At 44.5% G+C, this 27480-nt stretch overlaps 1 protein-coding gene across 5 annotated transcripts in view; it reads left to right on the top strand.

Annotated features, from left to right (window-relative positions):
- Positions 1–21977, top strand: part of LOC123382888 (translation initiation factor IF-2-like) — a 64289-nt gene extending 42312 nt beyond the window's left edge. For 3 of the 5 annotated variants that reach the window (XM_045049187.1, XR_006592014.1, XR_006592015.1), the window contains 2 exons: positions 18710–18796; positions 20949–21977. The gene's annotated coding sequence lies outside the window, so the exon portion shown is untranslated. Of the gene's footprint in view, positions 1–7245; positions 8582–18709; positions 18797–20475; positions 20771–20948 lie in introns of those variants that run through there. The other 2 variants (XR_006592017.1, XR_006592016.1) reach the window with 2 other exon arrangements.
- The last annotated feature ends 5503 nt before the right edge of the window (positions 21978–27480 follow it).

Genomic DNA, 27480 nt, shown 5'->3' with positions numbered 1-27480 from the left:
AGGAAGCTGGAGAATGTAGTTGTTAAGGGCTTCGACTGTGGAATTTGACAGAGCTGTGTGTAAATGCCCATTTTGAATCACAAATAGAGATCTTTACGTCTGGAATGATCAAATACCTGGGATTTGCTTCAAAATAATGCAGGAAGTGGAGAGCCAGCGGGGTCTCACAGAAACCAGACTGGCCAGAGGTTGATAATTATTGAGGCCGGGTGATGGATACATGGGAGTTTATCAGAGAATTGCCCTACCTTGTATATACAGGCGGTCTTCACTTTGCATGGTTTTGATATGCATGGATTGCGGTTGCCATGGTTTAGTTAGATAACAACAGTCCGTCCACAACACAGTTCGAATTTCAGTTACCGCGGTATATTAACCGTGAGTAATTGCGTAGAGCACACGTTCTGCTGCCAGCTCTTCAGTGCTCAAATCACTGCATAAAAAACCGACGCATGTCACGATCAGTGAGCTGTCCCATCACTTCTTTTAAAGGCTGTTGCTTGGTTGTTGGTCACCGCCCATCTGTTGTTGGGCTCACTGGCAGACAGGGAAGCATGTGCTGAGTTGCCTGCCTGTCCCCCAGGAATAAACCCACACGACATTGTACAAAAATGGATAATCGAAAGAGAGCATTGGCCGACAGAGATGGACATGCACCAGAGACATGGAAAGTGGTAATACTGAAGGTGAAATGGGAGATCACGACTGTGGGTATGTTGGTGTTCCCGCCATCCGAGACCACAGATACAGCTGGAGGATGTTGGCAAAGGCAAGCTCAGGGACATACGTGCTTGTGACGAAAAGGATGATGGTGTCTGAGAGGAAGTGACACCAGGAAAATGTTCACATGGAAGGCACTCTGGGAGGTGTTTCACAAAATGGAAAGTCCAAATGATAAAATGTTGGAAACTGATCCAATCTTAGAAAGGAAGTTGACAGTTTGCCAAGGCATTAAAAAAATGCTCAGTCTGTGTTGTATGTTACATGAGGAGAAGGCACTGTTCAAACCACTCCTGATATGTTTTTTTTTTAGAAAGAAATAAAATACTTTTCTTTGTGATGTGTCTAATGTTTTAAGTTGCAGGGTACTAAATAAACATTAGCATTGCTTTTTTTTTTTTTTCTTCATGTCCCGATACATTTACAACTGACAGAAAATTTTAAATGTTTTGACAAAAATATTTGAAGGTCGGGGCACCTGGGTGGCTCAGTCGGTTAAGCGTCCCAACTTCGGCTCAGGTCATGATCCCACAGTCCATGAGTTCGAGCCCTGCATCAGGCTCTGTTCTGATGGCTTAGAGCCTGGAGCCTGCTTCAGATTCTGTGTCTCCATCTCTCTCTCTCTCTCTCTCTCTCTCTCTCTCTCTCTCTCTCTCTCTCTCCACCCCTCCCCTACTGGTGCTCTCTCTCAAAAATAAATAAATGAACATTTAAAAAAATATTTGAAGGTCACCAAACAATTGTAATTTTTCTCATTGTTTACACACATCCCTTTGCACGGTTTCAGCTCTCAGGGCCGTTTTAACAGTCCTGAGCACTGTGGTGAGTGCGTTTTCATTTAGACATTTTTCAATACTGAATAGTTTTTTCTTATCCCTATTACCCACTTTTTAATGCAAACTAACTTTCCTGTGCCTCATCTGTCAAATGGGAACAGTAAGAGTAATCACTGTGCTGTGTTGCTGTGAAGTTTTAACAAGTTAACGCCTGTCGGATACTCAGCAGAGTGAACGACGTCAGTAAAGCATTTAATGCATGTCGGCCGCTGTTCTATTTATTCGCCTGGACCAGAGACAGATAAAAGACACTGAGAGATCACCAAGTATCACTGTGTTATAATAATCACCACTGCTACCGTCAGATGTCTCTCAGTCGTTTCCTGTTTACCTACTTCCTTAAAATGCTGCCCGGAGTACTGCGCAGGAGATTTCAGACATTTTCATTTGGATGTCTGAATGTTACTATAGACCTAACTAATTTCCTGCCTCCTTCCTCTGAACTGCATTTCCCCTCCTGTGCTCTGGATCCAACACTCTTAGCCTCCGTATCTTTCAAAAATGCATCTGTCATGATTCAGCTCCTTGACCCTCAGGTAACACAAGTGGCCTTCTCCTCTAGTCTCCTGTAGCATTTTGCATCTCTCCTGTCACTCTTTGCTTGTTTGTTTGTTTAATTACTTATTTGTTTAGAAAGAGAGAGTGCCTGCACATAAGCACAAGTGGGGGAGGGCAGAGAGAGACAGAGAGAGAGAGAGAGAGAGAATCCTAAATAAGCTCTTCGATCTTAGTAGAGCCCGACGTGGGGCTCGAACTCAGGAACCGTGAAATCATGACCTGAGCTGAAATCAAGAGTGGGACGCATAGCCGACTGAGCCACCCAGGCTCCCCCCGCCCCCCGCCTCCTGTCACTTTTCATTATGAGCAGATTACAACCCTGTCTCCCCCTTTCAACTGTAAACTCCTTGCAGAGGGAGACTGTAATAGGAAAATGGCACCGCATCCTTTGTGCGATTCCCTGACACCACCCTGATTTCACTCAGGTATTTACTTTCTGGCCCATTAGCTTTGGGGAAGGATGACTCCACTCCCCCACCCCAACCAAAAAGATGGGATTTTATTGCCTAGAGGTAGTTCCTGTTGTGCCGAGGCAATTGGTTTAGGCTTGGGTCTCTGAACCAGTCAATGCATGACATTTCTTTGGATGTGGGGATTGGTTTTGAAAGGAGCACATGGTCCAGTTGGACCAATGAAAAATGGAGTTAACTTTGCTAGGTGCTTCTGGGAAAAAAGTGTCTTTGCTTTTAAAAGTGAACCTCCAGGGGCCCCTGGAGGACAGTGGCTCAGTCGGTTAAGCATTCGACTCTTGATTTTGGCTCTGGTCACCATCTCACAGTTCTGTTTGTGAGCCCGAGCCCCGCATCCGGCTCTGTACTGACAGTGTGGAGCCTCCTTGGGATTCTCTCTCTCCTTCTCTCTGTTCCTCCCCCACTTCTGCTCTCTCTGTCTCTCTCTCTCTCTCAAAATAAATAAATAAACTTTAAAAAAAATTAAAAAAGAAAAAGTGAACCTCCATGAAAGCTTTCCTCTCTTTGGGAAATCCTGGCCTTTAGAAGAGCTGTGTCACAACGTGGGAAGCCAACCTGAAGATGAGGTCAGTACGCAGAGGGAAGATGACCCAGGAGCCACTGAATTAATCCAACACTGAAGCCTGAACTTCTGTAGACATGAGCCAAAAAAAAAACCATTACTCATTAATTGGAGCCTCATTCTCTGGAACTTGCCGCGCAAGGATACTGAACTGAACTTTATCTTCAACTTTGTATCCACCGTAGCGTCTGTGATATGGCAGGCAAGAAATGCTTGTTGGGTTGGATAAACTCCTGATCCTAGTACAGTTCCCTTCTGGCTCCCTGCATCTTGTCTGTAGAGCAATTCTCCTCACACAGGTCTCTGAAAGCTCCCCTCCTCACCTGAGCTTCTGATTTGAATAGTTTATTTTTCTAAAACTGAAACAGAGCTGCCTGAAGTGACGGGAACGTTCTTGTGTATCCAGTCCTGCTCTCTCTTGGAAGTTCCTTGATGAACACTGGCAAATCTGAACTCATGGACTCTCCTTTTTTAGACTCTGGTCTGCCACTTTTTTTTTTTTTTTAACGTTTACTTATTTTTGAGACAGAGAGGGACAGAGCATGAACAGGGGAGGGTCAGAGAGAGAGGGAAACACAGAATCTGAAACAGGCTCCAGGCTCTGAGCAGTCAGCACAGAGCCCGACGCGGGGCTCCAACTCACGGACTGCGAGATCATGACCTGAGCCGAAGTCGGCCGCTTAACCGACTGAGCCACCCAGGCGCCCCATGGTCTGCCACTTTTTAGATTGCATTAGTAGTCACTTCAAAATACTTTCATGAAATGTTAACTGTATTACTTCCCAGCACTAACTTTGCAATCACCAGAATCTAATCAATCAGCTGCCTGCAAATTGCATTTTAGGGTAGGTTGTTGTTGTTAAGTATTCAATCACCAAATACTTGAATTGCAAAATCCCACACTATGGAATGACATAATTTTTAGAAAGTTTTCTGTTTATTTTCTTCATCTCTGGATATGGATTATTAAGAGCTTTATTGTTATTAAGTAACATTTCTTAAATATATTGTCCTTTGTCTAATTTATACCTGTCCCATCAGTTATTGTTTTATTTAATTTTTTAATTTAAGTTTATTTAAGTAATCTCTACACCCAACATGAGGCTTAAACTCACAACTCTGAGAACAAGAGTTACATGCTCTTCCAGTTGAGCCAGCCAGGCACCCCTCATTTATTTTTTTTAAATGGTACTCCCCGACCTTAGGGATAGTAAATAGGCCCAGAGATTAGCACTGATCCTAACACAGACACCTGTAGGCCACCTAGAAATGGTTTTGTGTGAGAGTATCATCCAATCACATTGCCCTATACTATGCTTGGGCAGATAATTAGATCATCTCTCAGACATTCTGAGTATGAACCATAGATAGGGAAATGCACACTGAGGAATTAAAAAAATTAAGCTTAATCACATTAAAATTAAGTATTTCTCATCATCATCAAAAGACCAGATACTGAGTGAAAAGATGAGCCCCAAGGTGGGAGAAAATATTTGCAACATTATGTAATAATTAATTTTAAATAAAAGAATTCCTAAAAGTTAATATGAAAGAGATAGACAACCCAATATTCTACTCAAAAGTTTTGAATAGGCACAAAAGGGCAAGTCCAGATGGCCAATAAATAATATAAAAAGATAGTTAACCTCATTAGAAGTTGGGAAATGTGAATTAAACCCCAACAACACAACGTTATGCCTCTACCAGTTAGACAATATTAGAAGATCCAGAAATAACACATCAGACAAGGGTATGGGACAAAGGGAACACAAATACACTGTAGGAGGGGCTGTAATTGGCACAATCACTATGAGAGTTTGACATTACTGAGTAATTAATGACCTATTAATTGTACCCCTAAGAATCTACCCTAGAGAACTCTGTCCACTTGTGCACCAAGAAATATGTAAAAGAATGTTCATAACATGATAACAAAAAACCCAGAAACAACCTAAATATCTATAAACGATAGAATGGCTAAATTATGGTGTATTCTTACAAAGGAATACCATCAGCCAATGAAAATGACCAATAGCTACATGCAAACAACGTGATTAATCCCAGCTGGCAAGAAGTGGTAAAGAGTATGGAAGAGGTATGGCCATTGACCTTCGTGGCTGATGGCTTTGCCTTCTTGAGGTTATTCTGCCATCTATTTTTCTTCCTGGCAGCATTTGAAGTGAGCTCTGGATTAAGCCCTCTTTGGTGCCATGCAAATTTCACAGCTGGCTTCCTACTGGGGCATATGTCAGAGGCTCAAGGCCAAGGGTTTCTTTATGCCTTGAAGACTTAGAGACTTTTTTTTTTTTCTGGATGAGGCTTGTTTCTTTGGCAATGTAAAAGTCTAAAAACCGTAAAAGCTTCAGTCAGTTCCATGAACCAGTCACCATTCCCAAAGTTCTTTTCTGAACATCGTTCGTAAAGCTCCTTTATTTCTTTGCTTCCTTGATTGATCAATAACTCTCTCTCTCTCTCTCTCTCTCTCTCTCTCTCTCTCTCTCTCATTTTAATAGTGGCTACCTTGAGTCCATCTGAAATGATAGGCTTCAGGGTAAATTCCTAGACCCTTAGTCTCACCTTTGCCACAGGTCTGGCTCTTGGTTCGGCTAAGAAGCATTAACTGACCTTTGAAAAATGCTCTAGACAACTATAGTTTTATCTCTTCTTGTTTTGGGTAGAGAGGCAATTGACTTTAAAGATCCCTATTTCTGGGTTCGTGGCGGTCTGGCCAGTGTCTGTCAGCACTCTGTTGTAGTGTATTACTAAAAAACAGGAAGGAGCAGCCAGTATATACTAACAATGTGGTTTTATGCAACGACTTCATGTAGATTTAGGGGCTTAGGCAATTGGTCTGTCCTTCAAATAATGGCAGGTGACAATCTTGACAAGTGTTTGCCCCAGCATAACAAGGACACTGTCTCTCTAGTAAACCACATCAATTATCTTATCTCCCAACTGCTAAGCCAATGCCACATATTTTTGCTTTTTATAATAACAATACCGTACTTTTGGTACCAATTTCTGTGTTCATTAGGGTGAGGTTAGTTTGCTCTAACAAAGAGACCCATCAAAAATCCCATGCCTTAGAGAAGACAGAAGTTTAGTTCTTTGTCAGGTGACAGTCCAAGGTGAGTGCTCCAGGCAGTGGGGGGCTCTGATCTACCTGACATTTAAGGATCGAAGTTTCTTCCATTTTGTGGCTTCTCCATCACCTAGGCCTTGATGTTGTCTGCATGGTCAAAGTTAAGTCATGACCTTATTTGGATCCCCGTGGGTGGGAAGAGGGGAAAGAATAAGAACGAGGCACAGCCTGTTCACAGGTAGAGGCCTATGGCATACGGCCCTTCTGCTCACAGTTTTGTTTTTTTTGGAAGAAATTTAGCCACGTGGCCATTATACCAAGGAAGGCTGGGAGATGTGGCAAGGATAAAGGAGAGAACAGATATCAGTAGGCAATTGAAGTTATATTATCCCCAAAATTTCCATCTGAAGCCTTCAAGTTACTTTTCAGCTCTGAGAATAGAATGAGATTACAGATATTGATCATACACTCAGAGCTACATAGAAGATCAGAAAAACAAAAGGAAATTCCCTCATGTATATTATTAGCTGAAAAGCTGAACAATGTCACAAGCATTTTGCTGAAATGCTGGGCCATTGAGATTTTGAATAATATCTAGCAAGCTAGACATAGTAAAAGAAATTAATTAATTCATTATTAGTAATTGAAGATACCTAAAATTTCATAGATAGGCTCTTAGAAAGTTGTATTCCAAGAAAGAAAGAAAGAAGAAAAAGAAAGGGAGAAAGAGACAAAGAAGGAAAGAAAGAGGAAGGAAGGAAGAGAAGGAAAGGGAGAAAGAAAGAAGGAAAGAAAGGAAGGAAGGAAGAGAAAGAAAGAAAGAGAAAGAAAGAAAGAAAGAAAGAAAGAAAGAAAGAAAGAAAGAAAAAGAGAGAAAGAAAAGGAAAAAGAAGGAGGGAGGGAGGGAAGAAGGGAAAGGAGAAAGGAAGAGCCTACAACAGTGCCTGGTATAAAGTAGGTCCTTAAATGTCAGTTTCCCTCTCTTCTGTCATATTTATTCCTCTCCGGCGGCTGCCTCGGTTCACCTAAAAAGAAGGTGATGTGATGCAGAGGGGTCTGTTGCCTCCCAGAGAACCCAAAGACTCAGAGGGCAAGGCAGCAGCACCGAAGTTGCATTCAGGGTTGCCCACCGGGGAGCAGTGCCCTGGCCACCATGAGGTGGGGGTGGCCAACATAACCCCCACAGAGCTGCTTCTCACTCATGGAGGCCTCTGCTGGCTGGCAAGCCTCTCCCCTCTCCTGTTCTCCCCCGTCTGCTCCAATTCCATCTGCTCAAGCCACTGTCTCTGCCTTGTTGTGAAAGACCTTCAGCAGCTGGGGCCAGAGGCGGGGGAGTTCGCCTAGTGCGCTGTGAGCAGCCGCGGCCTGACTGGTGGGGACGGCGGCGATCTCCCAGTGGCCACTTGGGAGGTTCTTGTTTGCTCTGTCAAAAAGTTCAGGAACGTGATGCGATAGATTTTTCCAAATTCAATGAGGCCAATTAAATAGATATCTCTATTCCTGGACGTTTGAGTAAATTCCTGTCTGGTCGTGTAATGGATTCATTCACGTTGAATCCAAAGCCCTGTATTGAACTATGTCCACTGTCAGGAGGGGGCCGGCCACAAGGAGAGGAGGGAAAAGGACAGGACAGTGAAGGAACTGCCATCAGAGAAACTACCTGTGAAAGAATAAGCACGGTATCATTATTTTGAGCTCTGTAAAACAAACACAAAACATACACCCCAAACCCCCCACGAATCGACACCAGTTGTTCGTAAAGCCTTGTGCCAGGGATGAGAAAGAGAGCGAGAGGAAGGCCTTCGCTTTACAGCCTGTCAGGCAGACAAGGACAAAACAGGGAAGAAAAACTTGTCCCAAAAGAAATGATATTAGTGAAGTAAAACAGTATTGCTGGTGTGTCAGCACATCCGTGTGAAGAGACCGTGAATGAAATGAGTCCAGGAGAGAAATGCGTTGGTTTAATGATTCGTCCACAAACGCTTATTAAGCACCAACCATGTGCCATCCACTGCGACAGGGGCTAGAGACACAAAAACAAATAGGACGCAGACCCTGCCCCAAGGCCCTTCCAAGCCAGGTAGCTCGGAAGACGAAGCAGGAATATGTCATCAGAGCTCTCGCCGACATTGGTACAAGGTTCAGGCGATTCCAATGAGGTGGGGAGTCTGTGGGCAGAGCCAGGAAGAGGCTTTCGAGAAGGTCTAGCAAGGGTGACAGCAGCAGTGTATAGGGAGCAAGTCCAGGGTGAGATGCTGCGGTAGCTGCTAGGGGCTTAGGAACCCAAGTTCCCAAAGCATCTGTTTCTGTGGCATGCCGTTGAAACCTGGAGAGCGACGACATCATGGGAAAGGTGCGTGTTCTGGGGGCGATGTGATGTGGGGAACTATTAAACGGTCTGAGCGAGTTGAGCAGCTGCTGAACAGCCCTCTCCCCTCATCAGCGCAGCTGGTTATGAGACAGATGACCCCTGACGGGCACGGAAACCACCTTGATGAAGCAGAGAGCAAGCCGTCCCGCCAAACCTCCTTTTAGGAAGTGTTACCCTAAAACTGCCACTCTGGAGCAGACAGAAAGGGGCTGGGAGATCCCCATGGACGAACCTAAGTTGGAAGACTGGCCCCTTGGTTAACAGATGGACAAAACACCGTATTAGTTCAAAACTTACTGGTTGCCAGGAATAGACGCTCAAGCTAGTGTATGCAAAAAGGGTCAACTTAACTTAAAGATAGAGGGCTGTCTCTTAATACTGGAGGGCAGGAAGGCATCCAGGTCCCAGGAAAGAACGGAGCCGTGGAAGTGGTGACTGCTTACCAGGCAGCACGTGGTGCACTCTCCCTGTCTCTTTTTCTCTGCGTATCTGATTTCTCTGTCTGTCTTTCTGTCTCTTCTGTTCTCTGTCTCAGCATAACAGAATATGGCCACCCACAGTGTCCTTGTGTCTATTTTACAGTTCACGGAAAGCTAAGATCTCTCTTTGGACACAGTTCCGGATGCCTGGGGGGAGAGCTCAGACTCAGCTGAGGGCAGGAGAGCAGGGTTCATGCTAAACAGATGGCTGCTGAGGCAAGGGGCAGTTCCAAGGTTCGTGTGAGTGAGGCAGGCACGCCAAAGGAGGTCGGCCGTTGCTCCTCCTTCCTCTGGACCCTGATCCCTGAAAATAATAGGCATTGCTCTACCTGGTTACTGACTAGATTTGATGAGCCAATATATGTGAAGCAACTACTATATAGTAGATCCTTAGTAAATGGAAGTGGTTACAATTATAGTAAATATAGGATGTGATCTATTTTTAGGAAAGCCCAACCCAGGAGACTGGCACGCAGCCTTCTTTCCTTCACCAGAGCTGTTCACGTTAACACGAAGCTATGGAGCAGGCCTCTCTTCGTTTGCCTCCCCCCACCCAACTGTGCCCCCCAGGCTCTTATTTCTCATCTCTTAGTTGCAACTGGAAGCTCTCCCCACCTCAAGCTCTCTTTGCTATTACAAATCAATCATTTACATTTTGGGCCCCTGCCAGGCCCACAGGTACTCATCTGTAATGACAGTATTTAAGAATGTTAAGTTTATAGAGTGATTATATGTCTTTCCTCTTTTATTAAACTTTAAACCTGTGGTCTGAGGGGCACCTGGGTGGCTCAGTCGGTTGAGCAACCGACTTCGGATCAGGTCCTGATCTCACGGTTGGTGGGTTTGAGCCCCGCGTCGGGCTCTGTGCTGACAGCTCGGAGCCTGGAGCCTGCTTCGGATTCTGTGTCTCCCTCTCTCTCTGCCCCTCCCCCGCTCACGCTCTGTCTCTGTCTCAGAAATAAATAAGCATTAAAAAAAAAACAAAACTTTAAACCTGTGGTCCGAGAGACCACATCTTAATACTCCAGACATTGTCGTGTATCTATTGTTCACTTGATGATATTTGTTGACTTATCATGTTTTCGCAGCAAGGGCCATATCCACTTATAGACTCATTAGAGGAATCTCGAGAACTCATTTATTTTGGGCCACTGCCTTTAGCCAAGACAAGGCTGAAGCTTCCTAAATAAATGGTCATATGTTTTATTTTCACTCCCATGTAAGCCTACGGTCATACAGCCTGGGATTTGGAAGGGATTTGGGAAGGGTCTTAGGTCAGGCACCTCCCCAAGGCAGAATTTCTCTCTAGGAACCCTGAGACAAGGGCACCTGGTCTCTACTTGCACAGGGAGTTTATTACCTTGCTGGGAAGCTCATTCCAGCTTTATTCTTTAACAACCTAGAAAGTTCTTCTTTGTTTGAAGAATCTCACATCTGCCTTTGTGTCACTTCCATAAAATGTTCCTACTTCTTTAGGACTAATACTAATGCCTCTTCCCCATGGCACCTCTCCTTGCATTTGGAATGAAGGCTCAGGTCACTGTATCATGACTCCTCTAAGCCTCTTCAACCCAAGTATACTTAAATCCTTCTCCACGAGAAACAGTTTAGAGACCCTTTGTCTCCCCTTTCACGCCTTCATATGTTGTGTTTCCCTTTGTGAATCTTTCTTAGAGTTCAGAATCCAGCACGCATGTAACACTTGCGTTACTGTTACTTGCGTAATGTTACTTGCGTCTGATTGCTGAGGGGAGTAGGATTAGGACCTTTGTTCTACATGTAGCTGCTGTGATTTTATTAATGCTGTGTAGATTTGAGCTAGTGTTTTTCTTTCTTTCTTCTTCTTCTTCTTCTTCTTCTTCTTCTTCTTCTTCTTCTTTTGGTAGAACTATCACAATTTTAGCTCATATTCATTTTAAATCTTCATATATTTTTTCAAAATATGGAAATTACTGGGGCGTCTGGCTGGCTCAGTCAGTGGAGCATGTAACTCTTGATCCCGGGGTTGTGAGTTCGAGCCCCATGTGGGATGCAGAGGTTACTTAAAAACGAAAGCTTTTTAAAAAATATGGAAATTACTCTTTTTTATAAATGTTACATATGTTATTCTGGAAAATTCAGGGAGAAAAAAAGCAAAACATGAAAGGATAAATAAGAGAATAACAACCATATTGTAACCATCCTCTTAAAGATAACCATCATTTACATCTTGGTATGTACTCTTCCACACATCATTCTCTATGCATATACATGCATATGCATACATGTGCATGCATGAGCGTGCACACACACACACACACACACACACACTGACAGACATGGAGGTAAACCTCTGTGGTCAATTAGAGATGGCTGCAAATTCTTTGCCGCTCCTCTCATTGATAGGTGAGGTCTATTTCCTCTCCTCTGTGTCTGGGCTGGGCCTGAGTCTGTTGGTTTTTTTTTTGTAAGTTTATTTATTTTGAGAGAGAGAAAGCAAGAAGGGGAGGGGCAGAGAAAGAGAGGGAGAGAGAGTATCCCAAGCAGGCTCTGTTTGACATGGGGCCCAAACCCACGAACAGTGAGATCGTGACCTGAGCCGAACAGTGAGATCATGACCTGAGCCGAACCCAAGAGCTGGATGCTTTTTTTTTTTTTTAACGTTTATTTATTTTTGAGACAGAGAGAGACTGACATGAACAGGGGAGGGGCAGAGAGAGAGGGAGACACAGAATCCGAAACGGGCTCCAGGCTCTGAGCTGTCAGCACAGAGCCTGACGCGGGGCTCGAACTCACGGACCGTGAGATCATGACCTGAGCCGAAGTCGGACGCTTAACCGACCGAGCCACCCAGGCGCCCCAGCCAAAAGCTGGATGCTTAACCGGCTGAGCCACCCAGGCACCCCAAGGGATAGTTTTTTGGTTTTTTTTTTAACAGCAATAGATAACTGAAACAATTACATATAATGACAGCAAATGTTTCTACAGTATTTTCTATGTGCCAGGCACAGTTATAAATCCTTTATACATATTCACTCACATAATCCTCACAGTAACCCTATGAGACAAGTGCTATAATTACATAGCACTGTTCCCGTTTTACAGATGAGGAAACTGAGGCACAGGGAAAGAAGAAGCTTGCTCAGGGCCACATAGTGAGTAAACGGTAAGGCTGGGATTCGAACCCATGCAGTCCATTAGGTTCCAATGTCTGTGCTCTAATCCACCATACCCGCTGCCTCTCTGCTGCTTTCTCTCATTTTAGATACTGTGAACAACTTTCAGTGTCAATAAATATCAATCTGTAAAATCATACTTAAGGGCCACATGTTGAAATCTGTTGAAATCTCAACTTGATCATCTAAAGTATTAGTAATCTCTTGCAATTCTGAGGTCCTCTTTGTTGGATATATACGCTACTGAAGTCTTCAAGTTGATAAAATTTGTTGACTAAATCAGAGTTCAGGAGTGAGCCCTCTTGAACCCAGATGAGATCTCCTTCCAGGATAACATCATTTGACAATACTTTGTACAGATTATTCAGCAATGTCTTATTTTCTCATACACTGGTTCCCAGGCGCAGGCTGGGAGATGTGCCACATAAAATCATGTGGGCGCTTGTTAAAATACAGATTCTCAGGCTTTGTGCCAGACTCCCTCATAAGAGACTCTCTGAAAATGGAGCCCAGGAATCTGCCTTCTAGTAGCCCTTCACACACGATGCTGGTAGCAGCTAGATTTGGGAACCATTGATCTAACCTCCCTTTCTCCTTTTCGTCCATATTGGTAGCTCCATCAAATCCCATGCCAAATTCCACGTACACTAGGCCTGTGGGAACACTCTAATAACCATTGCGAGAGATGTCCCAGCTTGGCTGTTACCCGGCTATGTGATTTCATCTCTGGACTTTTTTCACCTGTAAAATAAGGGGGTGGGATTAATTATTTGTGGGTGCCATGGGTGCCCACACATTCTTTCTTCAAGACTGAGTCACTCATTCCCTCAGCTCTTGGGAGTGTTGGCTGCTGACAGTTCACAGGTGGTCCAAGGTCACACCTCGTCCGGGAGCATAGCCTATATCCCTGACTGGTTGATGAGGTAGACAGACCCAGCCCCCTAGCCTCAGGGTGAGCCAACTCTAAAGAGCCAGTCTATGGGGGCGGACCTGAGATTTTTTGCATCTGCATTGCAGTTCAATCCTGTTTCTATCCCCTTCACTCGCCCAATCGCCATCTCAGTCTGTTTCCTACAGAGCTGATTACCACAGTGAACTTTTGCTCCTGATTTGGATTGAATTGATAGCACAGACTCTTTTCTCACACTTTTTCAAACATCCTGGGCTCTCTGTTGAACTTCAAGGGCATTCTCCTCTTTATCCTCCTCCCATTCATTCTCCATTCCCTGAAGAAATTTTTATTGTACTCCTACTGTGTGCCAGATCCTGAGCTCAGCCTGAGCATTCAGACACCTGGTTGTGTCTCCAATAGAGGAAAGAGAGCAAGTACTTAGGACCTTAGTGTCTCTTCTGTCTCTTTGTCACTTGTTAACACTGTGCTGTTTCCCAAACTGTGGGTCTAGCCCATCTTCTTGCTCTGAACATGACCCAGTGGGCCTTTTTATTGCCCTGGTCATGATTGGCAAGGCCCACCTTTGTAGGGGCTTTAACCTTCCTGACACCATTCTTCTGGGTTTGTGTCTCTCTTTGTATTACCTTCTTTGCTTTTGGGTTCCTCGTTCCAGCTCTTGGCAAGGGCCAACAGAAATATTTCGTTCATTTAAGATACTAGTGTCTATTTCATGGTTACTGGGATTGGGATAGTGAAGGATCTGAGGGGGAAGGATCTTGAGGTCTTCCAGAAGGGCTAGGGTAAAAGTAAGGGAGCCGAGTTTAAACTGGCGTCCGATAATCCATCTAGGACCTCCCTACCTCAGGCAAAATTAATCAGCCACATTTGCTGCTGCCACCCTTCTCTTTTATCACCTCCAGCAATTTCTCCCCACTCCTCTTCATGGATTTACAGCCTCCCTGCTTTCTGTTCTGCACACTCCCCCCTCCCTATGCTGTCAGTCATTTTCATTTTTCACTTGCATGAGACTGAGTCGTAATGCATCTTGTCTAGGGCTTATCACATTTGAAGCGTGTTCTTATACCACATTGCAACATAGGGACAAAGAATCAATAGACATTAAGAAAATAGAAGGCTCTTTTCAGCCCTTGCAATCACATCATGTCCAAGGGCTATTCAGCGAACAGATATAATAATCTAGAAAGAGAGTAGAAGGAACCCAAACCCACCATTCTCATTGTATAGATGAAGAAACCAATGAACAGTGAGGTCAAGCAGATTTTCAAACATCCCACAGCAGTAATCATCAGAGCAGGAAAAGTTAATGGATGGTACATTTGGGGAAGGGCTTTGCCTGTAGGAGGTACTCATTTATGGATACTGCCTAAGAGTATTTTGATTACATACGGAAGTAGACCTATTCTTATTAGTCAGGCCTCTTTTCTCTGCTGCTTCTCCATGGTAGGTCAAGACCAAGCCCTAGATGCCCTTTTTGATTGGGTCAGGAGCAAAAGAACCCAGGTTCCAGCCCACCTGGTTCCAGCCTGTACAAGTTGTCTGACCTTAAAAACAACATTTAACCACCATATTCTTAGTTTCCCAGCCTGGTCTTGCCCTGGGTATCAGGCAAGACGAAGCACACAAAATCTCTCTGAAGGATGGAGAGCACTTCACAGCACGAAGAGCTGTTTTCCATTCTGCCTGTGCACTGGAATCCTTCATGGAACTTGAAATAGGGAGTGGGGGATACTGGGGCTAGGACCCAGTGTCTGGGAACTCTTTAAAAAGCTCCATAAGTAATTTTGATGCACAGCCAAGCATGGAAACCACTGACAAAGTATAAAAGACAAATAGGAGAGGAGAAATAAATGATATTATTAGCCAAAAAGAAGTCTTAGATTATCTGATTAAGGTGGTTAACAGATAACCTAAAGAACAATGAAATTGCCTGCCTTTTCAGAGCCCCCGGAACCCTAATCTCAGATTCCTTTCCTTCTCCTAGAAAAGATGTCTGTTACTTCAGTGACACTCCTTTTACCTCAAAGTACACACACACACACACACACACACACACACACACACACACACACATCATGAATCATCTCAACCCACCTCCATGCTGAGGTCAGATTCCAAGTAATGTCTTATATTCTTTGACCTCTGAGTAACAATGCTGCCCCTGTTCTGTCCTTTCAGGTCCAGGAAAACCATTTGATTAGGCCATGGAGAGAGTAACCCAAATCTCCACAGGGCGATCTATAAACCAGCCTGCTAATGTGTTCCCTGGGGAATATTCTGTCAGAGTCCTAGTTCCTCTTTGAAAGTAATTGAATGGCTCTGAGCAAACTGTCCAATCGCTAGGTCTCTCAGATAATTGTTGTCACCTGATCGTCACCCTCACCAAGCATTTCCTTCCCTGGAGCAGTTCTCTTTGGAATACCAGTTAAGTGTGGTCAGAAACTGGCTGCAGCAGCTGTAACATTAAAGAAAATGAACCAGAAGGAGAAGAATGAATTTGGGGGAACACTTCATTCAGTCCCTGAGACACCAATGGAGACAGTTGGTACTTTTGTCTGCCCAGCACATCTCTCCCCTCTTCTGGGAACGGAGCTTCATTCCTTGGGAGAAAGCCTTTCTTCCTCTGCATGGTTCTGGGTGGCTGACCAAAGTACCCTGGCTTGTTCCTCTGAGGCCACAGGGGTGGACCTGTCCCCTGACTTATTTAACCATAATAACATCCTACTCACCTGGCCACAGCAATTGGTCTGGGGATTATCCAAGGACTGATAAAAAAATAATAATAATAATAATCAGGGATTTAAAAAAATAAAGCTGGTGGGGAAACTGTCTTTTCTTTCTGGTCAAGTGGCTGTATAACTGTGACACCAGAGCTGCCACATGAGAAGGCGGAAAGGATGAGGCTGCCATCCAGAGATGAGGTTGTGAGAGAGAGAAGGAAATGAAAGAGTATGTTTTTATGGGGTCAAGTTTTGTCTGACTTGGCATCATCCGGCAACTATTCTTTTGATTCTTTGAGTTGCCCCAAGATTTTTGCCCAAAGCCTCTTTTTTTTTTTTTTTTTTTTTTACTTAAGCCAGTTTGTATTAGAATTTCTGTCACTTGCAACCCAGAGTCTTGATGGACAGAAACACTTTGACAGCATTCCTCTCTACCATCGACTTTTCTGAAACTTCAAAAATGTGTCTGTGAATCTCAGAACTGAGTGTGTTCCTGTCTTTCCCAGATCACAGTGTGGGATTGCTGGATGGTCACCTTGATTATTCTGGGAACTGTGTTTCCCAGCACCCCCTTCCCTGAATGACTCTGGTTAGGGTGGCTAGAAGTGAAGTGTCATGAGATGGTGAGGGCAGCAGTGAAGCAGCCGCCATCTTGTGCTGAAGGCCACTGTTGGCTGGAGCTGGTGAGAGGCACGGAGATTCAGCCAGGCTCCTGTGTGTCCCCGTTCTTCCCTGCCCCTCTGGGACTGCCAGCCCTGCTGACCAACAGTGACCCCATGCCCACTCTCAGACATTTTGCTGCAAACTCACAGAGGCAAGAGCTGCAAAGAGCCAATCAACTCCAAAGAATCAATCCTTCCAAAGATTCTGCATGAGCCCTGGAAGGCCCCATTCCACAGCTCGACCTGCCTTGCTTTCTGTAAGCTCCACTTGGTTCAGCCACACCAAGGCTGGTTAGTGACTTCCGTGATCTTTTAGATTTTTACTCTCCCAGCTCCACAGCCCCATTGTGAAAGAGCTTATTTATTATGATAAATTCCGTATTCTGTACTAGTCATAGTAGTTCTGCTTCCAGAGTTCAATTCTGACTCATACAAGTGGCATCGGGTGGACCCATAAACAGAAGCTTCCCGATTCCTTTCTTTGCTTGGTACCTACACTCAGTCCATCCATCTTTGTAATTCTCCTCCTCTCTGTTCACTACAACTCCTTCATCTTCTCCCGGCTCACCCATGTGTTCGTGGGAAGACCTGACTCTGTTCCTGGTCACCTTACCATTGTGCTATTTGCTGTCTCATGCCAATTTCCCCCCGACCTCTGTCTGACTCACTTTCACACTATTTCCTGCTCTCCCTTCCAATCACAAGACTGCAGGCAGTCTAGAGGTTTAACACACACTGGCATTCAGTTAAGGCAAAGGCCAGGACGTCCTACCCAGAGGCTCCCACTCCTGATTTCCATCTAGGAAATGTCATTAAAGAACAAAAAAGAGAACTTAATGGGTACTGTGTGTTGTCAATAAATATTTTTTAAATGAATTAATATAGTAAAAACTATTTGAGTTGAAAATTACCAAGCAATATTTAAAAAATCAACATGGCATACTATTGGCCCATTGAACGCTGCAGGCATGGGTTTGAAATTTCCACTGTGATGGGCTCAAGGTCTCTTCCAGCTTTGTGATAATAGCTCAAAGTCCAGAACCACTAATCCCTGCCCAGCCATTGCTCAATGTGCAACCTCTGTTGAGTCAGCTGGCCTTTCTAGGCTTTGGCAAGTCTATCTGGATCCATGAAGTCAACAGAGAAAAATCTTAAAACTGTGGTGTGTCAGGCTTGGAAGCAACCTTAGGGGTTACCCGTAATTTGGAAGCTGCTTCCTGCTTATTTCCATCCAATCCCTCTGGCAGTATTAACCCTTCCAGCTGGAGCCATGTGGCCATGGGGCGCTGTGCCACCATCGTAGGAAGAAGCCGGGGATGGTGGTTTGTGCCTCTGTTGGGACTCTGTCCAAGAGAAGAACAAGTCTAACAGCAGAATTTTCTTCATATAGAATTAGGCAACCTAAATTTTAAAAAGGATACTGTTACCCAGTTGACATGGGACATGAACAGCAAGTGAGTACTGAGGGAACTTGGACCATGCGAGAGGAAGAATAATTTATTACAAGCAAGAATAAAGCAAGTAGCTACCAGTATTGAGCATCTACAACGGGGTGTGTTAACATTTAATCTTCACAACGACCCCATGAGTGAGGCTGTGCTGCCTCAAACTTACAAATTTACAAATGAGATCCAGCAATTTCGAGTAACGTGCCTCAGGTGGCACAGCTGGTAAGTGGCAGATTTGGGATACCAGACACTTTGGAGTGACCCCAACCTCTGTTCTCTTCCTGTATATAATAACCCTGTACCTCTATACCTGTCTCTCAGTCATAGTTGATTCAGGGTCCTTTCTAGTTTTTTGGTAAGAAAGGAATTAGAAGCCAACACTTTGTATCATTATATTGTGTGTGTGTGTATATATATATATATATATATATATATATATATACACACACATATATCATATCATATTATATCATATCAGTGGTTGGTTGGGTAAATTTATAATTAAACAATGAAATGCTCTTTCAGTCATTCAGATTTGGTTATTCTTCCCTCTTCCTTCTTTTTGTCTATATACACTCCCCACTGTAAAACTCCTCTGGCTTTTTGGGCTACTAGGTGGATTCTGCCAGGTCATTGAAATCAAGATTGTATATCCCAACCAGGTGAACAGGGACCTTTAGCTGAGGTTGGTTTGACAATATTTGCTTGGTTCACATCCATTCGTATCTGTCCTCAGGACCTCCTGGAGTGCTATGGGCAGGCCAGCAGAGCCCTGACTGCAGCCCAGAGAGGAAAATGACTTGCCCAGTCAGTAAGTGGCAAAGTGAGTACCAAAGGCCAAGTTCCTTGACTCTTGTGTGCATGTTTTGATGTTCCTTTCATACATGAAGGATGCATTTTTACCCAGGCCTAATGCGGAGCAGGGTTGGGAGATGTTAGCCACCCTCTCTTCAACTCTATCAGCACCCCGTCCCTCCACACACTCATCTTTTACTTGGCCATGAACACCTGATGTTCCCCTAGTTCAGGTAAATTCTGTGCAAAGATGACAAGCTGGGTCCCCAAGCCCACCCTTTCCCAACCAATGAGGGGTCTAAGTCCTTCCTGTATCGAAATTCTGGAGCCACCAGTACATAACTGCCTCTTCTAGGAGACTGTCAGCTTCTTCCCAAGGACAGGAAATAGAACCCCTCCCCCCACCACTTTCTCTGATGTCCCCAGAAGTATAATGTGAGCTCTGCATAGTGTAGACTTACAATGAATATTTGCTCCCGGGCCTGCTGCTGGAGTGGCCAACTATGCTCAGTCCCAATTAAGGAAGCTTGTGTATTTGAAAACCAGGATTCCTTGCATAGTCTCTCTAGGACAAGCCAGGAGTTAAATAATAAGATGAATTTCAATTTTTCATGGCTCATATCACTTCGATGCTATATATCATGGATTCCTACCCTACGCTGTGGATTCCTCAAGCAAAGCCACCATGTGTCAGCACGTAGTTGCTACTCCATGTTTGCTAAGTGAATGACTCAGAATCTGGATACGTGATCCTTATAGTGCCTAATAGCGTACCTAAGGGCAGCACACCTTACTTGAAAAGACGTCCGACTGTACTATCACATAACAGTGAGTGATTACATAATGCTTTTTACCATCAGAGAGAGATAAACAAATGGAATTTACAACACAGTGTAAAATATGAAGGCAATCATTGGTCACCTCTGTGCCTTCTGCTTTTCACATTGTAGTGAGGTGACTCTTATAAGAAAGGATGGTACACATTTCAGGACAGCTGTAGACATACACTGGGTTATCTGCTCAGTTGTTATCTTCTCGGGGTACAGTTCAACCTGCCCCAACCCCCTCCAAACACATCTGCTCACCACACCCCTCGGTGTGGTCCAGGCAGCCATGTTTATGCAGTGACCTGCTCAGGTTCTCTCTTCTAAGAATTTGGAATTTGAAATATAGAGACACAAAGAAAGGAGGTTGTCTGGAGAGGCAGACCCATTAGTGGCAGCCCCCCTGGAGGGGAGGTTTACACACACACACACACACACACAGACACACACACACACTCACAGAATTGAAATGGAATCAGAAAACTTGGTAGTTCTCAGGATTCAATATATAGAATCTGAAAGTGAATTGATCTTTTCTCCCTGTTGTTTTCTACACCTCCATGGTAAAAATAACAATAAAAGCTTGCATTTTATTTCATATTTCGAATGATTCTAGAAGCCCATGGAGGGCAAGAATGCACTTACCTTTCTACTTCCCATAGGCCTAACGAATCCCTGACCCTCCTCAGGCACTCAGTGAACATTGATGTAGCTGAAGTAATTTGATTGACCGTATTGACAAAAACAGTGAATTTGCACGTTTCTGGGGTAAACAATATTAAGACTCTACTCATGTTTAATCACCTATCTGCTTTAACAACGACACCACAAGGATGAAAGGGAAATTCCTGTGGGATGTTTTAGTGGCTTTCTCTGCCCTCAGGCTTCCCCACTGCCTGTGTCCCCAGGGACCCCACAGGGGACACACCGTTGGGAAAGGGTACAGAGAGCAATCCGGGCCTGTAGTCCGTGGATACACCCTGAGCAGACTCTCTCCAGGCCCAGGCTGACCTTCTGAACTTTTGAACCAGCTCTTTGGGCACAGAGAGTCCAGAGGCTCTGGAGAGAGTTGAGAATGAGCTGGGGGCGTGGAGCCTGGACAGAAGGTGGTGGGTGTGGAGGGTGACAACTCGCCCCTGAGGACACAGTTGGCAGAGACCTTCAGTGGTTGCCTACAGGTGAATAGCCTCCTGTCTGAAGAGTTTGTTAGTTCACTGCACTGGCCGCCTAAAGTCACTCATGAAGGACTGGGGGATGGTCTTGGTGAGGTGGGGAAGGGTGCAGAGTCAAGGCCGGCAGTCCCAGGGATCAAAGCATTCAGGGTGTGGAAACCTATCCCCCTGCACTCCACATCAGGTGTCCTTCAGCCGGTGCCCTCGTTCCTGCCCTCTGGGAGGCCCTGCCCTGATAAACAGCTATGGAATGTCGACACACATGTGAATGTGCTTGCAGCTGAAGCTCTTGAACATTCAAATGCCTTCCCTGCTGGATAATCTCTGAAAGAAGTTGGACAAAGGAGAGGGGAATGGACCCAGGGAGCTTAAGAAATGTTTTTGTAAACCTGTATCCGGCCACACTAAATATGTATGCAATGTAGGTGGGCCTTGCACTCCGGGGGGTTTCCATTCATGTGTTAGGATTTCAGTGATAAGAAAATATATTTTTAAGTTCTTTTTCCATGCCTGTGATGTATCTTGGAAAGTTAGCAGCTGGGGAGATTTTTTTTTCCTACTGCGTCCTATTTAAAAAAAAAAAATTAAAACAAACCTTTTGATTTTTTAAAGTAATTATGCATACCATTTAGAAAAAGCTACCTTATTAATATTTTGATAGACTTCCCAGACTCTTACTTACACACCTATATATGAAAAGATACAGCTTTAAGAATATGAGATCATACCATACTGTTTCATAACCTGACTTTTTTTTATGCAAGAATCTATAGTGAACCTATGTCCATGGACATCAAAAGATGTACATCATCATCATCAATCTTAATAGTTACATAGTATTCTATTTTATGGAGTTAGTGTAATTTGATCAATTCCTATTGACAAAATTTTATATTGTTTCCAATTTTTGTCTTACTAAACCACGTTTGATGTTCTTTTATAATATCTTTGCTCTCTTGTCTCTATCTTAGGGAAACTTCTTAGAAGAAGTATATTTTTTACATGGATAGGAGAGACATTCTCCTTTCTAGAAAAGTTGTATTGATGTATATCAATACATTAATTGGCAGGGGCCAATGCATTGGCAGGGGACTCCCAACAGCAATTGTGTCAAAGTCTTTTAAAAATAATTTTAAGGATGCCTGGGTGGCTCAGCCAGTTAAGCGTCTGACTTCTGCTCAGATCATGATCTCACGGTTTGTGGCTTTGAGTCCTGCATCAGGCTCTGTGCTGACAGCCCAAGAGCCTGGAACCTGCTTCAGATTCTCTGTCTCCCTCTCTTTCTGCCCCTTTCAAGCTTGTGCTCTCTCTCTCTCTCTCTCTCTCTCAAAAAAAAAAAAATTAAAAAACAATTTTAATTTTGTTTCTATTAAATACATGAAAATGATATTTCTAACATGTGAAGGACATAAAGACTGATGAAACATCTGTGAATTTACCATCTAGCTTAAGAGCTAAAAGATCATAACCACCCAAAGCCCCCATCCTGCTCCTCAGAAGAATCTACCTTCCTGAATTGAGTCTCTACCAGCCCCTTGCTTTTCTTTAGTTTCACCACATATGCTCATATTCTTTAACAATATATGACTTAGTTTTGCATGCTTTTTCCTCATGTAAATGAAATAATGCTTTGTGTGTGTATTCTTTGAGGACTTGCTTTTAAAAAACATTTACAAGTGAAGTATATCATGCATACAAAAAAGTCCACTTATCATGAAGGTTTAGCTTGATGAATTTTCTCAGAATGAACACATCCTTAGATCAAGACACAACATTGTTAGTGCCATAGAAATGCACCTCAGCCCTGACCCGGTTACTACGTCCTTCCAAAGGGAACCAATATTCTGACTTGGAACACCATAACATTCATATAAATGGAATCAGAGTGACTAACTTCATACACTCAACTTCATGCATGTTGCTACCTGTATCTGTAATCATTTGTTGTTAGCATTGTATAGTGTTCTATTGTGAATATATCATAATTTATATAACTACCTATTGATGGATATTTGGGTTCATTCCAGTGTTTGCTATTACAAATAAAGATGTTACAAACATTCTCCCATGTGTCTACTTATGCCCAGATGCAAAGTTTCCTTGAGGAGGAATAAGGAATGGAATTGTAGGGTCATAGAATATAATTATAGTTACCCTTACTAGGTAACATTAAATGTGAGTCCACCATATCGCTAAAAATAAAAATCTATGCCAATCTAATAGCTGAAAACAATGAAATCTTTTTGTTTAAATTTGCATTTCTTTCATTACATTTATTTCATTATAACGTTCATTAGCCATTTGTAATTTTTATTTTGTGGATTCTCTGGATCCTCAACCCATTTTTCTGTTGGGTGCTATTATTTTTCTTAATGATTTTCAAAGACTTTTATATATTAAGGATAGTACTCATTAGTCTATTGTGAATATTGCAAATATATCCCCTACCATTTGTTCTTTTTATCTTATAGTTTGGGTTATGGTGTGTTTTTTTTTTTTTTCATTCAGGAGTTTGAAATTTTTGTGCAATCAGAGCCACCATTCTTTGCAGATCCTGTCCTTTCTTCTGTCAGAGCAATGCTTCAACATATTTTTCCATGTTGGATGATCTGTTTGTTAAGGGAGCTTTATTTTTCACAGATACAGTGCATCTGGGTGGTTTTCTAAAGTTGCTGCCCAGCGGTAGCAATGGCTGGGTCAAGATGTGACCCAGATGGGACTTCTGCTATGCAGAGTTTAGAAACAAAAGCGGTGATGAATTTTCTAGTATCTGGAGACCCATCTTCATCATACAAAGAATGAAAAGTAACCTGAACTGTGCTAAGGCCAATTCTTTGCATCTTATGCAAGGGATGTGGAAGTAATGGTTGTTTCTCTCCAGAACCCAGCAAACAGGCTAGGCTCATTAGAGCAGGGAAATGTCACCCAAGTGAGAACACCTGAGGGACAAAACTGGGCCGCCTACAACGACCGAATCAACTCTCCAGCAATAGCCTGGCATGGGCTCCCCTCCCACAGGGGTTGTTGACTGCTCAGGCTTTTACAATTCTCAAGCCCTGTTCCAAGGAGCTTTTGTGGTTTAAATCAATGTGCTTCTGGGAATAAGTGCCCTTATTATTCCTAGTTTCCATTATTTGCCGTGCTCTTATACCACTGTGACATAATATCCTTTGTGCAGCTGAACAATAACAGTCCTTTCAGGAATCCCTAAGAGCTTTCTAATTAAGACCCACAACCACATGACAGATGGAGAAACTGAAGCCCAGGGACAGGGATGACAGAGCTTCACCTTGGTCACAAAGGGGCCAAGCCCAGGTCTGGCTCCTACCGGAGACTGCAGGGCCCGGGCCACACTACTCATGGAGGAAATACACCTCTGCAGCAGTGACTGCAGTAATTATCAGGTTGCCCAAGTGCATAGCCGGGACCGTTGGACCCTTTTAGTACTGCTTAGGCTCCCCCGGGGCAGTTGAACTATTGAGTTGAGGACTGAGAACTAGAAATGCCCATTGGGCTGGGCAAGAGCTCTTGAGTTTGCAATCTGTTCTCAGTGGCCTGGCTCCCAGGACCACAAACTGTACCATGGCTAGGTCATTTGAATTCTCAAGAAAGTAAACTTGACCGATGACCTACCATGTGTCAGGCACCAGGAATGCAAAGATGAACTTCCAACCCCCCCCTTGGATGTTCACAACCTAGACAGAAGAGGAGACAGATATGTAAGTGGGGAGTTACAAGAAGCTGAGGGCTTTAATGGAGAGTAGACCAGAAGCTAGGGTGGTGCCCAGCTCTGTGGGGCTTTCAGGGAAAGCTTTATGGAGAGGCAAACTCTCCACCTGGGTAAATCTTTAGAGGTGATCTGAACTTGCTAGGCAGAGCCATAGGGAAGAGAGCAGTGCATGCTGAAAGCCAAGTGTGTGCACAGGCCTAATATGTGAAATGCATGGAGGTTCAGGGAACGGTTAGAATGCCAATATGTCTAAAGTGGGGCAAGGTAATCCTATTGTTCTTCCTCTCTTCTATGTTAATGCTTTTTTTTTTTTTTTTTGAGAGAGAGAGAGAGATTGGCTAAGCGTGGAGCCTGAGCCTGATGTGGGGCTTGAACTCATGACGGTGAGATCATGACCTGAGCTGAAATCAAGAGGCTCTGCTTAACTGACTGAGCCACGCAGGCTCCCCTTTCTCTTCTATTAAAAAAGAAAAATTTTTTTTAATGTTTAATTTTGAGAGAGAGACAGAACATGAGCAGGGGAAGGGCAGAGAGAGAGGGAAAAACAGGCTCCAGGCTCCGAGCTGTCGGCACAGAGCCTGATGTGGGGCTTGAACCCAAGAACTGTGAGATCATGACCTGAGCTGAAGTCAGACACTTAATCGCCTGAGCCACCCAGGCGCCCCTTTCTCTTCTATTTTTATAGGCCAAACTCTATCTTTTTTTATTCTTGATATCTTCCCTATGGATGTTAAAAAGACTAAACATGGGTTTTTTGTTTTTGGGTTTGTCTTTGCGTTATTGCTTTCACCTGTCACTCTTCAGGGCATTGTGGATGCCTCTGACTAGGGAAAGATCAAGTATTAGGGAGTGCCCAGATGAAAAGCACAAAGATAAATGTTTTCCTGCATTATAAGGACACAAGGGCGGCTTACAGAACCTTGGACAGGAAGTCAGCTGGGCTGTCTTCTTTTATATAGCCAAAAACATGACCCTGGATGGCTCCTGAGGTTACATGCTCCAGGCTCTGTCACCCAGAGGGAGGTTCCATTTGTGGAGTAGAAGCTGGCAAAAGCACATGGGGATGCGAGGGGGAAACGCGAGATGGCCAGCAACGTAATAGAAGACCCGTACGGGAGTGAAAGCATCAGATTTGAACTGTCGGAGTCTGATTTGTAGCTGGCTTTGGAGTCAGGCTGGATTGGGGTGGCGAGAAACCAAAAGCCACCTCCGCTTCCTCTCCTTCCCCTTTCTTCCCTGGTGCCCTCCATTACCCATTTCACCTCCCACGGGCTCTTCTGGACGGCACTTTATATACCTCCTGAGTCAATGAGAATAATGACGCAGAGTGTTTCTCAGTGTCCCCTCTGTGCATGCTTGGCACCTCAGCTAGCCCTCAGCACCACGGACAAACACTGTCACCCTGACGTATGTGACGACTACCCGCCAAAGCTTCCTGAGAGCACGGACTCTACCCAGGCAGTGCCCTGCATAGAACAAGCACTCAATCAGTCCACGGAGACGAAAGGCAGGGAGAGAGCAAGGGATGAAGAGAGGATGGACCGGGAAGAACCTGGCCAGAAACCAAAGCTCGCAAAGTATCAACGCATTCTAAGTTCTGACCAATTCCAGCTGCTGCTGGAGGAGAGTGAAGAGGACTCCAAGGAAAGAGCCGAATAAATGATCTTTAAAAAATTTTTTTTTACTTGGGGTACCTGGGTGGCTCAGTCAGTTAAGGGTCCGACTTTTGATTTCGGCTCGGGTCATGATCTCATATTTGTGAGTTCAAGCCCTGCATTGGGCTCTGCACTGATAGCATGGAGCCTACTTAGGATTATCTATTTCTCAATCTCTCTCTCAAAAATAAATAAACATTAAAAACAATTTTTTTTTTCTCATGAGCTCTAGGCACTGGTCCTCTCCCTCCTGCCTCAGACCTTAGATCAGAACCTGAGCTGTACTCTGGACCTCTGCTGGGCCCTGTGATACCTGTAGGCTGTGCTCCCACCATTACACTGCTCAGAGCTCAGAAACAGCAGAAAGCTGGTTCCACACCTCTGATCTCTAAGGTGAACAGTGGGCCGGCGGGCAGATCAGACAGGGCTGCTCCTTGCAGGGATGAGTGAGGGCTGAAGGCCAGAGAATAGCCACAGGCCAGTGGGGTGGGGGCGGACAGTGGAGGGAGCCATTTGTTCTCATCAGCAGGACACGGTAACGTTAGCTACTACGTGTCCTCCTTTATGCCTGCCCAAGGGCCAAGCAGCCTGACTGCTTCGCACAATATTGAATAGGATACGGGCCACGCAGGAATCCTGCACCTGGATGGAGAATCTGCCCACGGAGGGAGGAACAGGCTTTTCAGCGATGCCGAGAGGAGCATTCAAGTGGAGGCAAGATATGAGCAAAACCATGGCGGTGAAAAAGTGCAGACTGAGCTCTGGGGATGTCCAAGAAGCCAGTTTTCCCACAGACTGGGCTATCCACGCAAGTGTGGCCAGAGGTGAGGCCCTCCCGGCCGCTAGGCTGACGTCTCATTGGCCGGCGGGGGGCGGGGAGGGGGGGGTCTTCAATGACACACTGACGAATTGGGGCTGTTTCGAGAACCCAGTGGGAACGAAAGTTTCGGTCCAGACGAGTGAATTGGGAAGCAATGGGAAGTACGGATTCCTGAGGAGACAGAGACTGGCAAGGAAAACAGGAAGTGAAGGTGATATCCAGGAAGACATAATGAGGTTGCGAGACAGAAGGACAGAACGTTGTGAAGGCCAGTCTCCCTCCCTCAAAAGTAGGGCAGCTCCTCCCTTTGGCTAGACACATATCTCATATATACACACACACAGACACTCACGGAGGAGGTGAGAGGAAACATAACCTCTTCGCCACCCCTCTCTTCTCGGCCGTCGAGCCTGACCCCCGCCCCCCAGCCCTCCTCCCACCTCGGTTCCCTTGTCCTTCTGGGCAGTGTCCAGAGGCATTTGCCCTAAAGCCAGAAAGAGTCAAGCAGGGG

Source organism: Felis catus, chromosome F1, assembly GCF_018350175.1.
Source record: "Felis catus isolate Fca126 chromosome F1, F.catus_Fca126_mat1.0, whole genome shotgun sequence".
Classification (NCBI taxonomy): Eukaryota; Metazoa; Chordata; class Mammalia; order Carnivora; family Felidae; genus Felis; species Felis catus.
The sequence above is the reverse complement of the archived record's forward strand: the minus strand, read 5'-3'. Positions and strand labels throughout refer to the sequence as shown.